Below are 16,947 nucleotides of genomic sequence, written 5' to 3' on the forward strand. Positions count from 1 at the left end.
CATTTGTATGTCTTTTGAGAAATGCAGACACCTTCTTAATATTTGAAGTGATTTTTTCTCTTTACTTTGGGGAATCCAGGTTTTTCTAGAACCACATTTCCAGTGATAGTCTGTTTCTTGTACCTACCTTCACACCATGAATTAACCACTTTTTCAATTTTCAAGAAAGTTTATCATTTCTAGAAAGTTATTGAATAGCAGAGCAGTAGAGAACAACAGAGCCACATTAAGATGAGGTTCAAAATGACAAATTTGTCTCTATCATAGAATTCACAAGTAGCAGAAATTGTGGACTATAAGTATGCCACTGTTAAATCCTCAAATGCCAGAGGTCTCCTCTCCCCATTTATTTTCCATAGTATTGTCCTAGGAGAAATCTTTGGAGAGTTTGGAGAAAAGGCTGAAATAATTTTTAAGAACATTAACTTTAAACTGTCTCTTGGTATTCAAGTTTCCCATAAGTTCAAATTTAATCAAATTCATTTTTAAAGGTTTAAATAAAGAGATATGATAAAGGACACCTATTATCATAGTCAAAATGGTGGAGAGAGAGTTACTGTTTTAATCATAGTAGTCCATCATAGTGGTTGAGGTGGTTGGAGATGCAAAAGCATGTTTCCTCAGTGATCTGAAAAATTTTTCTTTATTAAAACTGATTTGAAGCTTTAGATATTGTCATAACTTCTTATCATATTTATTTACACCAATTAATTATTACTTTGGATTCAAGATAAGCCCTTTTCAAAAGCCATTCTAACCTATATTAAACTAGGTCTTACAAAAGACAATAATAGATTTCATAAGTGACAATCCTGAGCCTAAATGTCTCAGAGATTATGGGCATAATTACACAGATTTCTCACCTTGTTGTTTTTCTCTTCCTAGTGCAACCTTTCATTTTTCATAATAGTTAAAATTACTGAAGACATTATAAACAATGGGAAAGGAGGATAATGAGAAGGGTTGAAAGAAAAAAACAAGTCTCTCTCTCTCTCTTTTTTTTTTGAATTTTACGTTCCAGTATACATGTGCAGGATGTGCAGGTTTGTTGCGTAGGTAAACATGCGCCATGGTGGTTTGCTGCACAGATCAACCTGTCACCTAGTATTAAGCCCAGCATGCATTAGCTTAGCTATTTTTCCTGATGCTCTGCCTCCATCTGACCACCCCACAAAGAAAAAGCAAGTCTTGAGCAATATCAGACACCAATGAAGTAGGTCATTCCTTACCATATTCAGATGCCAGTGGGATCAAATGAAACCCATCCCTCACGTGCAGGATGTAATCCTTGCTAACCAAACGTTCCTGGAATTGGGGGAGAAGGCAAAGGAGGAGGTGGTATCTCTGGCTCTTGGTTTCTGCTTCAAGCAAAATAGTTTGTGGATCATCTAACCACCATGTGTACAGCCCTTTCTCATTGGGTGTTTCCCACACATGAAAACTCAGCACCTTTCACTGCTGGCCACTAAGCAAATAAAGCAATGGAAAGCCCTCGCTTGAGACCTTTGCGTGTGTGGCAGACTTTATATAAATACAGGGAAATGGAGCTATTTTATGCCCCCTGAAACATAAACAACTTAAAACTGATTTCAGTACATACCTGAGTTTAAATATCCATTCCTGCCTCTTTAAGTGTTGTTTAGCCTTCTCACTCTTCCTTTTATCTTCTCTTGTAAGGACCAGTTCCTTCCATTTTCTGTTTTCTTTTCTTTTTTTGAGACGGAGTCTCACTCTGTCGCCCAGACTGCAGTGCAGTGGCACGATCTCAACTCACTGCAACCTCCTCCTCTCGGGTTCAAGCAATTCTCCTGCCTCAGTCTCCCAAGTACCTGGGACTATAGGCACCCAATATCATGCCCAGCTAATTTTTGTATTTTTATTAGAGACGGGGTTTCACCATGTTGGCCAGGCTGCTCTTGAACTCCTGACCTCTAGTGATCCACCCGCCTCGGCCTCCCAAAGTGCTGGGATTACAGGTGTGAGCCACTGCGTCCAGCCCCTTTCAGTTTCTTATGCATAACCATTTAGCTTTTCCTTTGTTCTGCTGTCTCCTTCCAGATGCTGTATTTGGTCTATCCAAACGGCTCATTGATATGTTTTTTATGCATTCATTTCTTTCAACAAGTATTTATTGAGCACCTACTATGCGCCCAGTGCTGAGCTAGGAACTGGGCATTCAAAGAGTTCCCTACCTTTATGGAACTTAACAGTTAGTTCTCTTCACCAAAGGAGTTCTAGTAGCAAGAGTTATTATAGTAATTCTTCTTAAACCTCACTACATTATAAATTGGCATCTGAACTTCCTAATTCATCATGGCATCTAATATTCTGTTATCATCACAATTTTTAAATGTGTTAAACCCTCATGGGAATATAGCAGTGAGCTATTCATGTCCCAAGTAAGTTTCTTTACTTTAAAACTGACAATGGGAGAACCAGATCCAGAATAGATGCTTAAGGCGCTAAACCCAGAGATTATTGCAAACCCTCCTTGAAGACCTGGTCACAGGCATAGCTGACCTCAAGCCCATACGAAGAAGGAGAAGGTAAAAGAGCCCAGTCATCACTGCTTAGCCTCCTTCTTTGGAAAAAAAAAAATACAAAGGAAGTACCCGCCATGTTCCTAGGAGTATAGGTCAGAATAAACAGTGCATTGTGGAGGCATGAAAACAGCATTCTTTAAACATGTTTAGGCTTTAAATTAGAGATTCCCAAGACACACAAGCGTGGAACAAGTGTGAGGGCCAGAAGTTTGAATTAGCTCAATGGGAGCCCTTTCTCTTCTCTTACAAGTACCATGCAGGTGCAACTGAAAGGGATTCAATTGGGGACAGCTAGCGACATGCAAAATTAGAGTCTAAGCCAGGAGACTCTGGTACTTGGGACTGGAAAAGAAGGTCAGCAGTCAATGGGCAGATTGTGCTGACTTCTTATCAGGGCTCACAAGCTAAATAGTACAGGACTTGTCCAATATGCAGATGGGGTAAGAGCAGATTCTTGTTTTCTACTAATGGCCTCATAACTACTGTCAAGTGAGAAGCAATAGCAACAGACAGACAGTGGTGATCTATTTAGAGCAGGAAGAGTGGAATGGCTCATTTTGGCCCAATGTCATGTGACTAGTTCTTCAGCTGCATGCATGGGTCAGGCCTGTCCACCAGAAGCCCAGCTGCTGAGCAGCCTCAGAACACTTACATGGCAGGTAGTCTTTGTTACACGGAGCAGGATGTGCTTCTCAGGTGTTTCTGCCCAAGTACCCTACCTGCAGGAGCAAGGAAATGCTACTCCCTGGAAGCCTGGCGCTTAGCAGAAGAGTTACTTCAGTGGGAAAATCTGGGTGCACTCTCCCCCGTGCCTTTTTTTTTTTGGAAACACAGCCTTGCCCTGTCACCCAGGCTGGAGTACAGTGGCACAATCTCCACTCACTGCAACCTCTGCCTCCCAGGTTCAAGCAATTCTCCTGTCTCAGCTTCCTGAGTAGCTGGGACTACAGGTGCGCAGCACCATGCCCAGCTAATTTTTGTATTTTTAGTAGAGATGGGGTTTCACCATATTGGTCAGGTTGGTCTCGAACTCCTGACCTCAGGTGATCTACCTGCCTTGGCCTCCCAAAGTGCTGGGATTACAGGTGTGAGCCACCATGCCTGGCCCACTCTCCCCTTTTGTGTTAAAAATACATTAGCATGCTATACTTCATAATATATTGTTTTTAAATATAAAATTATTTAAATCAGCAATTAAGTCACTTTATATGTCTAAACCCCCAAATCTTTGAGGAAAAAGTTGTATTGCAGGAAAATGGGCTTGTTTATCCCTTGGTTACCAGTACCTGACACATGACTACATATTGTCAAGGGGGGCAGTGTTGTGCTGTGGTTTGAGAAACAGAGCATAATGGAAATGAGTAGTGATTCCAACAGAAATGTGGTCTTGTGTCTGTGGGGAAAAGGATGCAATCGTCTAATGAGTCATCACTTTATTGCTGACATCACCACTGCTCCTCCTTTCCATCCTGTGAGCTCATATTGGTGTCATTTGAATGGCAGTACCTGCCAATCCTCAGTCTTTTAGGTATGATAAACAACCACGTGGCTACCCCCTTAACAGATTGAAAAGCTCTGCGTTATTGAAACCCACTTGTCTCAGTTTTTCACAGACAGAATCAACACAGCCTCTGTCCTCTCTGGATAGAACTATGCAGAATGTTCTGAGACAGAGAAGATCAAAAGCATTTGGTTACCAACTTCTTCCTTTTTCATTTTGGAGTGGAAATAATGAGCATAAAAGAAGACAGGGAATTTCCATCTTTCCTTAAATAGGATAAAAACTGAGAAAAAAGTAAAGTAAATCAAGCAAGAAGCTAATCTCTTCTCAGCTTCATGATATGACCACCTTGGTTCAGGTAATCCATGTGAGATAGACCTGGGAGACTCCACGTGTTTCTAAAAAGCCATGTCTTCAAAGTAAAACAGAATCTAGAGACATATATCAGGTGAAATTCTAGCCTGTTTCCTAAATTAACCTAGATGACTCAGACGCAGGTGAGATTTTACCCAAATGGCCCAAATTACCCAATTTCCCATGTCAACTGAGATGACCAAAGACAGCTTGTCCCAAATGAAGAATGTGAATGCAACTATTTGAAATATACCATGGCCAGAAGAATAATTGACCAATTCCTTGAAAAACTTAGTTACAGAAGAAAAGAATTATGAATGTGCTTCCCATTCCATTACTTTTCTCCTCTCTAGTTGGAAATGTCACTTGAACCACCTGGCAAATTCTAGGAGAAATTCCACCACAAGGCTGAGGATACATTTTCCTATGGGACTGTCCCATGAAAGGGAGGACACTTGAGAGGAAATCGTAACACCCACCAAAGCTGAAGACAAATGGCTATGATTTAACCTAGAGGTTCGCCTACAGGCAGATTCCTGGAAGACTTGCTCTTTTAAATGAAGCAAGAGACTTCATGGCTCAGAAGGGGATTGCCTCAATCTGAAATGCTCACCAGCAGGGGTAAGGGCTAGCAGGTGAAAACACTGTCGGGAACACTGGCTTGCCAAAATCCATAGAAAATGAAAACTCAGCAATCAAACTTGAAATCACTTCTGAAATCCCAGCCTTAAAGTCAAGAGGAGAGTTCACATGCCATGTTTTGGAAGTTGTCCATTGGATACTATGTTATCAGGAATTTGAGGCATAAAGGAGGCTTCCAGCGCATGCAGCCTGTTCAGGACTAAGTGGGCAGGGCTAACACTTCATTGGGTAAGTAGAGCCTATTCACCCTAAAGGTAGCTGGGCAGGTGTCAACTTTCCTTTTTTTTTTCTTTAATCTTTTTCCTTTTGCAAAGCTAAGCCTCAAAGGGTGAATCTCGGAGAGAACTGCCAAGGTACCAAAGCTGAGATGCTATCGACCTAACTTGACATGTTACCCAGGGAAAGCCCATACTGAAAACCTAGGGCCGCAGATCCAGATTGTGAGGGGTGCATTCTGAGGGCAGAACTGTTCTGAGTGTGTGTATAAATGGTGTGCCAGTCTAACAGGCGGGTGAGGAGAAACTCGTCATGGAGTCTTAGGAACCACGGACTAGCTGGACCGAGGAGAGAGACCTGGATGCTTGCTCCCACTCCTTCCATAGCTCCAGTTTATATCCTCTTACTTGGGGCTTGGGCAACGCTGCTGATGGAAAAGCCCATCTTTATACCCTCCCACCTTTCTTGCCCCATGTCCAGCAGCTTGGGCACCTGGGAGCACCTCCTCCCTCCACCCACCCCCTTCCAGAGGGAGTGATCTAATCAGCAAGTTCCCACTGGCTTGTTAACGGTTCACTGTGTGGTTTGTTCCAGAAGATGGAAAGCAAAGAATCTCTAATGACGGCATTTCACAGGTGCTATTGAGCCTGGGAAGCAGTGTTGGTTGGGGATGGGGCCTTTTCATCTCCCTGCAGTCTCTACAACCTTCTGTGACTAGGAGACGGTCTGCTCACACTCCCACACTCAGCTGCACACTTTCTGTTCTGACGTGGGTTTGGGCATCTGCTTCCCTGACCCAGAGGAAGCCAGTCTTGCCTGGCGGGTTTCTGTCTAGTATGAGGGAAGAGGAATGCAGTGCCTTTTCTGTAGGCACCTGCACATCCTGGGAGCTTAGAGAGTCTGTGCAAAGGTCAACAGTTACATAAGGAAAGAAAGACTTACTTTAGTCCCGGGTCTTGTGTGGGGCCTGCAGTAGCACGTGGAATATTAAAAAATAATGTGGGGATTACCGCCATCTCTTCCCTGTTTGTTCTTCTGAGTCATGTTCTAGTTTAAGCAGCAAGAAGGACGATGACCTTTCTCTTCAGTTTACCTTAAAGAACAGCTGGTGCTTAATGGAAAATTTTAAGAAAGTTGTCATTATGAACCAAGTCAATGGCTAGAGCATTTCCTAAAGGCTCTTTTCTGGAGAAAGGATTTCACGGTGAGAAAGCCGGCATGATGGGAGGATGAGTCGGGAGGTGGAGGGAAGAGTTAGAATGGCCAAGAGAGCAGGAACAAGCTGCCTGTGGTGGCTGTGGCTGTCAGGTTTTCCTTGAGATTTTTTTCTGGACTTTTAACTTGAAGACATGCCCATTTTGAAAGAGAATTTATCTTTCTTAAGGGTATTTTGGGCTGTAGGCAGGGCGAGAAAGTTCAAGCTCAGACACTGGGGGTTTCTCCTGGCTGTGCTGATAACCTGCGAGGGAAAGAAACAGTTCTATTTTCTTCCCTCATGTGGAGGTGATAATTCGTGCCTGGATCAGTCTTATAAAAATGTTTGGAAGATTATGTGGTTAATGTTTAGGTGATAATCTATACCAAATACTTAAGAAATATGCAGTTAATTCTTAATCTGAATTTTTTTTTGTTGTGATTCTCTTCCCCATGGCAGGTCTGTGATGCTGAGTATTAGGATGTGTTAGAAAAAGGCAGCAGGAACAGGTCTCATTATCTATTTAGTTATTTTTCAAAGCCTTCCTTGGGGGAGAAGGCTAATGAATGAGTAAAGACTGTGAAGGAATATACTGTACAGAAGATAGACACTAATTAATCTCCTCCTCTGATGAGTCTGGAGAGGAAAAAAAGAAACTTGTATTAAAGCAAGAGAGATACCGGTTAGACATAATGAAGAACTTGTCGATTACGAGCATTTTAAGTTGCTGAGCAGGGCAGACAAAAACACAATCCTGGTGGTAGCCACTATACAAAGCAATGATACCAACCAAATTTCACAGAAGGGAAGAGTCTATATTATCTGAATAAGTTAGGTCTGCTTTCTGGCATAAGCAACTTTATTTCCCCACAACCAGCGCTCTAACCTGTGGGTGTGGCAATTATTTTATAGTCTCTCTCTGGAAAAGTCCCTTTTGGAAACTGGAGCCTTTCTCATCACTGTGTAAGTGAACTCCCTGACAGTTCAAGGAAGACTATAGATTTTTTAAGCTGAGACAGTTTTTTTTTTTTTTCTCTCTCTCTCTCTCTCTCTTTTTTTTAACCTTTTTATTTAGTCTGTTAAACCACCGGAGACATAGATTCCTCCCAAGGGGCTATTTCTACTTTTCATTTATTGAGACTACCAGGTCATATCACTTGTTTTTTATTAAGTCAGAGCTATTTAAAGCTGCTCTTAGGCCTTTAACTGCTTTACTAGACGCCTGCTCTCCCAAGTCACCCTCCTCTTTTCAGCCTGGCCACCCCACTACCCTCCTTTCGTCTTATATTTTCCCCTGTCCTTCCTGACTGTCTGCAACCCCTTTTATTTTTCCCTGTCCCTTATCTTCTCCTAATAGCTTGCTTTTCTTTCTTTCTCTCTCTCTCTCTTTTTTTTTTTTTTTTTTTTTTTTTTTTTTTTGAGACAGGATCTTGCTTTGTCACCCAGGCTGGAGTGCAGTGGCATGATCATGGCTCACTGCAGCCTCCAACTCCTGGGCTCAAGTAATCTTCCTACTTCAGTCTCCTGAGTAGTTAGGACTACAAGCACACAGCACCATACCAGCTAATATTTTAATTTATTTTTATTTTTATAGAGACAGGGTTTCACTATATTGCCCAGGCTGGTCTTGAGCTTGTGACCTCAAGTAGTCCTCCTGCCTCAGCCTCCCAAAGTGCTGGGATTACAAGCATGAGCCAATATGCCCAGTCTCTCTTTCTTTCTTTCTTTTCTTTGCTTTCCTTCCTTCTTTCCTTCCTTCCTCTTTCTTTCTCTCTCTCTCCCTTCCTCTCTTTCTTCCTTCCTCCCTTTCCCTTCCTTCCTTCTTCTCTTCCCTTCCCTTCCATTTCATTCCCTTTCCTTCCTCGCTACCTCCTTCCCTCTCTCCCTCCATCCCTTTCTCCCTCCATTCATTTTTTCCTTTCTTCCTTTCTCTCTTTCTCTCTGTCTCCTTCTCTTTCTCTTTCTTTTTTCTTTCTTTCTTTTTCCCTTATAAACCATGTTCTCTGCACCTTCCAGAGCTATGGTTAGAAAAATTAGATTGCTTCTTGGAATCTACAGTAGAATGTCTGGTTGAAGATCACTTCTGGGAAAGCCAGGACAGCCAGAACAGGCCTTCAGATTTGTTTATTCATTCAATAAATATTTATTGAGCAGCTGTTTATGTGCAGACCCCTGAGATTAAAGTCATTGGCAACCTGTAAGCCAGAAGAGAGATAGTTTTACCCATTTGACATATAGGCTTAATTGAAGATTAAGGGTAGTCCTAAACAACCTTGTTTTATTCCCTGGCCCTATGTTCATAATCACTGATTATTGCTACAAAACAAAGTGCCCCCAGAGAACTTTTACAAATGTTACAAACATCCTAATGGTTATACTGGTTTGCCTTGGATGTCACTAGATTGTGAATGGTAATTAGTTTTCTTTTTCCAGCTGAGGGCCCCTTAGGCATCGCAGTGTCTGACCCTTTCAAATTCTTTCTGAGCAATTGGTTTCTAGATAATTGTAGCCAATCGTTTCCTATGGGCAAACCCTTCTCAATAATGAGCTCATCGTCCCATCAGGTGAAAATGCAGCAGCACAATTAATATTTTGGGGATGAAAACAAATTACTGTTTGCTGAATAATGAGCCCTGAGTCCTGTTTTAAGCTGAATATGCAGTGCAAGACCAAAATTTAATTCTTTTCATGAGAACTGACAGACTTTACTTCAAACCAACTACACTTCATTAAAACTGTGATAACAGTCTGCAAAGCAGCATAGAAATATTGCAGCTGTGGGCTCTCAGAGAGAAGGAAAGAATCCTTATATTGTTCAAGTATGACACAATGCGTTTGTAATGGAGTCACTCCATCCCAGATATATTCGGATTCAATGCATTGATTCTCCTCCCCTGCCACTCGGGTTCACTCAATGGTGAAAGGGAGGCAGCAGCCAAAGCAGCCAATTCTCTTGCTTGCTTTAGACTAGACAGAAATTGAGTCACTCGAGTTGGGGGTGCACAGGTGCAGAAGAATAAGAATGGTAAATCCCTCTGAAGAAGAGTCTGGTACCAGGACCAACAGTGATTTGGGCAGGTCATGTCCAGCCAAGATGTGGAGGAGGAAAATGTGGGTGGAGACTCAGTGGGCTTCGTGGAGGTAGAGGTGATGACCACCCTTTGTGACTACATGAGTCCCTCTGCCCTTGGACTAGGGATTTGGGGCCTGAGGCCACACAGAGAACATCTCCTCCAGGAAGCCTTTTCTAACTCCCCAGACTGTGAGATGGCCTCTCTGTGCTCCCGAGGTGCCTTGTACATACTCCTCTACAGTTCTTACCACCTGCTGAAATTGTCTGCTTTTTCACAGTGGTTGGCACCATGGTCTTTGGAGAAAGGTAGTATGGCTTTGTCACTAATTAGCTGTTTGTCCTTAGGCAAGTCACATAACCTCTCTGAGCCTCAGCTTCCTTACAAATAATTATATTTAACAGGGTGGATGTGGGAATTAAAATGAATTAGTAAAAGGCCTGGCATCTACTAATCATTATTACCATCATCATTAGTGATATCATCTTTTCTCCTTCATCATAAGTTTCTCAGATGCAGGGTTCACATTATTTATCTTCATCTACTAACAGTTCAGCACACAGATGCTCTCAATAAAGGTCTATTCAATAGATTTCACATCAGCAGCTGCTAGATCATAGAAAGAGGATAGATGTGCCTTTCTTGGGAAGATGATTGCCCTGGAGGAAGCTAACAGTGAACAGTGACTCAGAGGTAGTCACCACCTCTCCTGCATATTCACAGTGGTCAGTGAGAAGTGATAGCAATGGACTTTTCTGTGAGAGGTTAGAATAGGAAAGATTTCTTGATAAGAAGATGGTATGACAAATTCGAAGAATCTTTCACCAGAAACAAGCTCTGAACCACACCTGGGGTGTGTCCATTTAGAAAGGCGTGACTGTTCAGTCATGTCTCCCAGGAAAAACTTCCTGATAGAGCCCGGCATTGTGTGTGTAGAATATGTAGCTGTCGGTTGACTTTTTACCCCTCTTCATCTGCACTGCCTTCAGTGGGCTTCCAGTGGTGGTGGTTGGGGGGCCGCTCTGGTTGCCTTGGCTGGCCACGCTGTGCCTGTGTGTGCTGTGCACTCAGGCGGGCCTCACTCCTAGTGAGAGTTATTAGAAGCCGAAGGCACTTCTGAGGGAGGATTTCTCTGTACAAACAGCCAGATTTGCTCGTATCTGAGAGGTACAGGTATGGTCAGGTCTAAGGGGAACAACATGGATAATTTTCCAGGCTCCTTTTTAGACCTTTGAAGGCAGGAAATAATTGAGGTGTGTGTGTTTGTATGTGTGTGATGAGAGAGAGAGAGAAAAAAAAAATAAGAAGGTAAGAAGAAGAGAAGGGAAACTCATGGCATTTCTAACCAAATTGTTTCCACAATAATGTTGCCCCTTTTAAAATTAGCATAGTTTGTGAAATGAAGAGCTGTGTCAAAGATATTTCAGACAGCAGTGTTTCCACCAATTCATCAGAGATGTTATTAAGCCAGAGAATGACTAAAATCTGGTGATATAAGGTGAAATAAAAACTGCTTTCAGCAGCCTTTCTCAAGGAATGAGACTAGCTCGCCTCTGGCACAGTGGACTTCAAAATTAAAGGGGGAGACATTCATGTGACATGGTAGCAAAAATACAGCTAAGGAGAAAGCCTCATTATGAGCAAGCAATAGAAGGCAAAATGCCAGTAGGCATTTAGACGTCTGAATTGTGGTCCAGAATCTGCTACTAACTAATGTATGACCTTGAGCAAGTCACTTCATTTCTTTGGACCTCAGTTTTCGTATCTGGCAAATCTCCTCCAGCTCTAATATTGTAAGTTATTAAAGCATAGAAGTACATCCAAATGAAATGATAAATAAGACATAGCTGTATTCTTTCCCTATCTTTGTACATTGGAATTGTGACTGTGTGTTAGTCCATGTTTATCAATGTCTATACAATATTCAAATGGGTTCTATACCAATTCTCTTTCCAAAGTTTTCTACAATGAAAATTTATCATTAAAAAAATGAAAAGATCCCCAGATCGTGGCACCTAATTTAAGAGATGATTGCTACCACTACTTCTTTCATTCAGTTCTTTAATAAGCATGTTTAATACCAACTGTGTGCCCAGTGCTGTTGAAAGGAAGATGGCAATAAGACCACTGCATTTAAGAAACCACCACAGAATAATGGCCTAATAAAACAATATTAGCAGCATCTTGGCATCTGTCCCAGGATCTGACCTGCACATACATTTTGAAGTGAGCATTTACATGAGTATTTTAGCTGAAGGCAGCTAAAATTCCAGGGCACACCTACCTGCAGCATCATATAAAATGCTTTCTTCAATAGTGTGTCAGCCAGGTTTGTACTGACTAACTTGAATCATGGCTGACACAAAATTCCATTTCCTTTTTCCAGGGGACAACAGAAATGCAAAGGGGAAGTTCCCACCTAAAGTCTAAAAAGACAGGGCCTGAGATCCATGATAACTTTGCAGGGGACAAAAAGCATCTCCTTTGTGTTGGGACCATCCGTTGGGTTCCATCTCCTATGAGGTGGTGATGGTGGATGATGACTGGCACCTGGGCATGGAGGATGTCCATTGCACATTTTCCCGTAGACCTTTCTCCGCTTCCCTGGTCTCTGTGTATCTCAAAGACCCAAATATTTTAACTTGAGTGGTACCAAAAACCAATGAGGGAGTGATTATCAAAATGGGAACAGTGGGAAAGGATGCTGTGCAAATACAAAAGTTTTGTAAACATTTAATAGGAGTTCTTAAAGCATGACTTCCAATTTAAACCTTTAAGTTACTAACCTGCTAGTGAGAGTGTGTGTGTGTATAAGAACGTCTGTTCTCCTTTCCTAAGAATTAGGAAGCTCTAGGGTTGGGCCAGAGCTGAGGGTCAGGTGTGATTGGTGGGAGGAATTAAGGCAGTAGTGTGTCCATAAAAGAGTCATTGACTGGTGTACATGGTAAGTCAATAAGCAGAGACACCCAGTTGCAGCAGAGAAAGAGGTTTAATTGTAGGGTCACTGAATGAAGAGATGGTAGAAAGCCTCAAAATCCATCTCCCCAATGAATTTGGGGTTCAGGTTTTTAGGAGTTTGGGAGTGGCTGAAATGTGGAGATGGTTGACTGGTTGAAGAGTGCAGAGTGGCATCATGGAACAGGGAAGTGAAGAAACCGTGTTCCCATGCTGATCCCATTCCTGGCGGTTCCTGAGGACTCATAAACCAGGACTACTAAGGGCCGGGGTGCTACTGAAACTGCCCCCACAGAGTTGACAAGAATTGCATGCTGGGTTCTGGACAGAAATATAATAAGAACCTGTGGGGGGTCTTCAAACTGGTTGCTGGAATTCATGTCTGAAAAAAATCTTAAGTGATCCTTCAACAGAAGCCTTATGAGTCTAATATTAGAGATCCTGTCTGTGGGAACAATGGGGATGCAAATCAATTTTTAAACAGTCTTATGACCCTAATGTCAGAAATCCTATCTATAGAAACAATGGGAATGCAAATGATCAGTATCTAGTGACGTTTACTGGAAATGGGCCACAGTACAGCCTGATTGATGCTTAATTATAACTATATTTCTGTCCAGAACCTAGCATGCAATTGTTGTCAACCCTGTGGGGGCAATTTCAGTAGCACCCCATCCCTCAGTAGTTCTGGTTTATAAGAGTCCTCAGGAACTTTCTGGGTAAAGAATTTGTATGGCCGGGCGCGGTGGCTCACGCCTGTAATCCCAGCACTTTGGGAGGCCAAGGTGGGCAGATTACCTGAGGTCAGGAGTTTGAGACCAGCCTGGCCAACATGGTGAAACCTCATCTCACTAAAAATACAAAAATTAGTCGGGCATGATGGCACACACCTATGATCCCAGCTACTCGGGAGGCTGAGGCAGGAGAATTGTTTGAGCCAAGGAGACAGAGGTTGCAGTGAGCCGAGATTGTGCCACTGCACTCCAGCTTGGCTGACGGAACAAGAAAAAAAAAATTGTACAAAGTCCTTTGGCAAACTGGAGGAGATCAGAGGGAGAAAGATGCATCAGATACTATATTGCAAGAGCTGTGCAATTCCTAGGAGAAAATTTATCCTGGGGGAAGAAAAATTCTGGCACAGCAAGCTGGGCTTAGCAACAGGACTTAAGGATCAAAAGGAGTAATGACCCTTGGTTCAGCACAAAGGCTGTTATTTGAATCTACCCTGGCCCAATTATCTTTGTGTTGTATGCTAGCCCTGGAGAGAAGAAAAATAAGTAAATAAAAGTGGCAATGCTGTGTCACCAAAGTCTGTAACACCGTGGAGCCCAAACAACGCCACTGCGGGAGTAGGCCTCTCCCCTGACATAGCATGATGCAAGAGAGAACACCATTTTCTTTCTTTGTAGGTGTAAGCTTCTTGGCCAAGGCACTTAGCAAGGCTGGCCTCTAGAGCAGAGCACCAGCAGTAGCAGGGGATCAGGCTGGAGGGACCAAGGCTGGCAGTGTAGGAAACAGGATGCATACAGAGGCGTTGTCACCGAAAGTACAGGCCCAGAAGGAATCTCAAACACTTTTGAGACATCTTCAGAGGCTTCCAAGATTGCCTACAGAGTGAGGGGCTGTGGAGAGGGAGTCATGCAGATGGAGTCCTATGAGCCAGCAAAACTCCATATTAAGAATGAAATTGCTTCGTTGATTTCTATATCCTGGAGATAGTTGGGTCACACTTCTTTGGAAGTGTGCTTTTGAGAGGTATATCCAACACTTATGTTTCACTTCAGATATTCTCAGCCTCACTTGACTTGTTCCAGCTGCTACAGCAATGACCAGCTCTGCATGGTCTAACACTGTCTAGCCTCATAACTGCACTGTAAACCCTTTACCTTTTCTTGCGGCTTCCCAGTTGACACAAAGACATAGGATCCCACTTGGTGACCACGTATGACCAACAACCTAGAAATGCAAGAGAGTTAACAATCTTGTGGGTTAAACTTTTGACCAGTGGGAAACAAGAGCTGGTGGAGCAATTTTCCCCTCTTTCTTCCCCCATTCCAAGACACCAGACAGTCTTGAGATGTAATTTATACTGTTTCTTAGAGGATGGTCCCCCAGATGGAGCAAGAAGATATAGAGAAGAGACATACTGCTCGGCCTATGGGACTGGAGGCAAATTGTGCAGATCTTTGTGTGTAATATTAATGATTACTAAAGAGTATCCACCACAGAGGAGGATTTCAACAACCAGGGGCACAGATGACTCATCCGGTGAAGATAAGCAAGGGTCTCTCCTCAACTACCCCAGCATTTGTGCAGCGACCTCATAAACAGAGTGACCGAGGTAGCAGGGTTGGAGCCTATCCATGAGCCCAAAAGTATAGGCTGCTTCTTATCAAGGCTGCTGATACTGTCCCCATTGTCACTGCCAGAAGTAGAGACTGACATTGATTCCTTGATATGATGCCATTCTTCAGTGAGACCAGCCAGTCATTTCATGGCCAGATGGTTATGTTTTATTCCTTCTACCCCTAATGGGGCAGCAATTCATCTTTACTGGAATTGCTGCCTATTTTACATATCGGTTGTTTGTTTTTCCTTCCCGTAGTGTCTCCACCAGTATAATCATCTAAGGCCTTTCACAATGCCTAATAAATATAGGTATGGTAGCCTTCAACAGCATTACCTATGAACAGGGGATCCATGTTATAGAAACAGCAGAAGAGTTGTGACAATAGGCACATAACTGCAACATCTACCATGGACCTCACCATCCAGAAGCAGCCAGTCTAGTAGCATGGTGGAATGGGCTATTGAAAGCTCAGCTAAGACCCCCACTCAGGGAAAATAGGCCACGAAGTTGGAGCACTCTCCTTTGAGCATCCAATATATGTGTAGAATTAACAGCTAATATATGGGCCCCAGTAGTTAGAATACATGGGTCTGGGGAAAAGGCATGGCTTTGGTCATCATTACTCCCGGTGACCTTCTTATGGAATTTGTGTTTTCCACTCATACAAACTTTGAATTTGCCAGGTTTAGAAGCGCTTGTTCCCAGAGATCAGTAAGGTTTATGCTGCACTTAAAACTGCAACTGCCACAGGGTTACTTTGAACTCATAGTGGTGGATCAGCAAACAAAGAGAGTTCCTGAACACCACAAGGAGCCATGGTTGCTCTGCACAATGTGAGCAAGGGAGACTATGTCTGGAATCCACCTGATTCACAAGGACATGTTTTGGTGTATCCACAGAAAATAGGTAATTGTCGCAATTACAGACCAAGGACAAAGCAATACAGACCTCAGGCCTCTTGGTGATGTAGGTCTTGATCATATTACTGGGCAGGCAGTGCAGATCAATGGCAAAGTGCTGACCAAGGGTGATAGAAATATAAAATGGGAGGTAGAAGTGGAGGATGGCAGATGTCAATTATGGCCTTAGGATCAGCTATAATGGAGGGACTGCATCTTGCTTCACTAGTCCTCTTGCCTTGGACCTTTTTAGAAATTCAACTACCGCCATCTTGAAGGAGACTCTGTGACAGATTATACTCATACCTTCTCCTTCAGGGAAAACAGGCCATCTTGTTCTCAGAAAAATAGAGGCTCCAGAATGTACCAAGTGAACCATATAATGGAGGACACCAGCAGGCTGTGTGGTATGAGGGTCAGGCTCATTAGACTGTTCTCACTCACCACTTTAGACCTCTCAGCTTCACTCGTCTCTTGTTCCAGCTGTCACCTCAGCAAGCAGCTTCCTGAAGGCACAACCAGATGGCACTTTGCCTCATCCCACCCCATGCACTCTCACCTGTTACTCTGAGATTTCTCTGTTTGATAACAAGGCATAGAAATTCACAGCAACCCTCACACCTGTACAATCTGGGCGTGCAGGAGAATGGACCCATTAGAATGAGGCTTTGACCAATGAGATATGGGAGCAGGGGATAAATTCTTCCCCTTTTCTCACCCAAAGAGACATTCTTGAAACATTTTTTACATGGCTTCATTGAAGATAACTCTGTGATATCAAACAATCAGCTGTCCTTAGTGGTAGCCAGTTCAATACACTTCCTTGTACCTGTATTGGTTTTCTCTCCTTTTCTGTCTCACATTATTTATCCTTCCCTCCTGGTCCTTAATATATGCTCCCTAAGAAAATCGTGGCACATACACCCTTGCCTCAGACTCTACTTTCTGAAGAAATCAGCCAAGGAAAAGGTGTCTCTAAAGAAAGAAAAATAGAGTAATGTACAAAAATGAAAATATGGGCCAGGCACAGTGGCTCACACCTGTAATCCCAGCACTTTGGGAGGCCAAGACAGGAGGATTGCTGGAGCCTAGGAGATCGAGACCAGCCTGGGCAATATAGTGGGACCCCACCTCTACAGTAAATTAAAAAATTAACCAAGTGTGGTGGCACATGCCTGTAGTCCCAGCTACTTAGGAGGCTGAAGCTGCAGGATTGCTTAA

The sequence above is a fragment of the Chlorocebus sabaeus genome, chromosome 24 (assembly GCF_047675955.1).
Source record: "Chlorocebus sabaeus isolate Y175 chromosome 24, mChlSab1.0.hap1, whole genome shotgun sequence".
Classification (NCBI taxonomy): domain Eukaryota; kingdom Metazoa; phylum Chordata; class Mammalia; order Primates; family Cercopithecidae; genus Chlorocebus; species Chlorocebus sabaeus.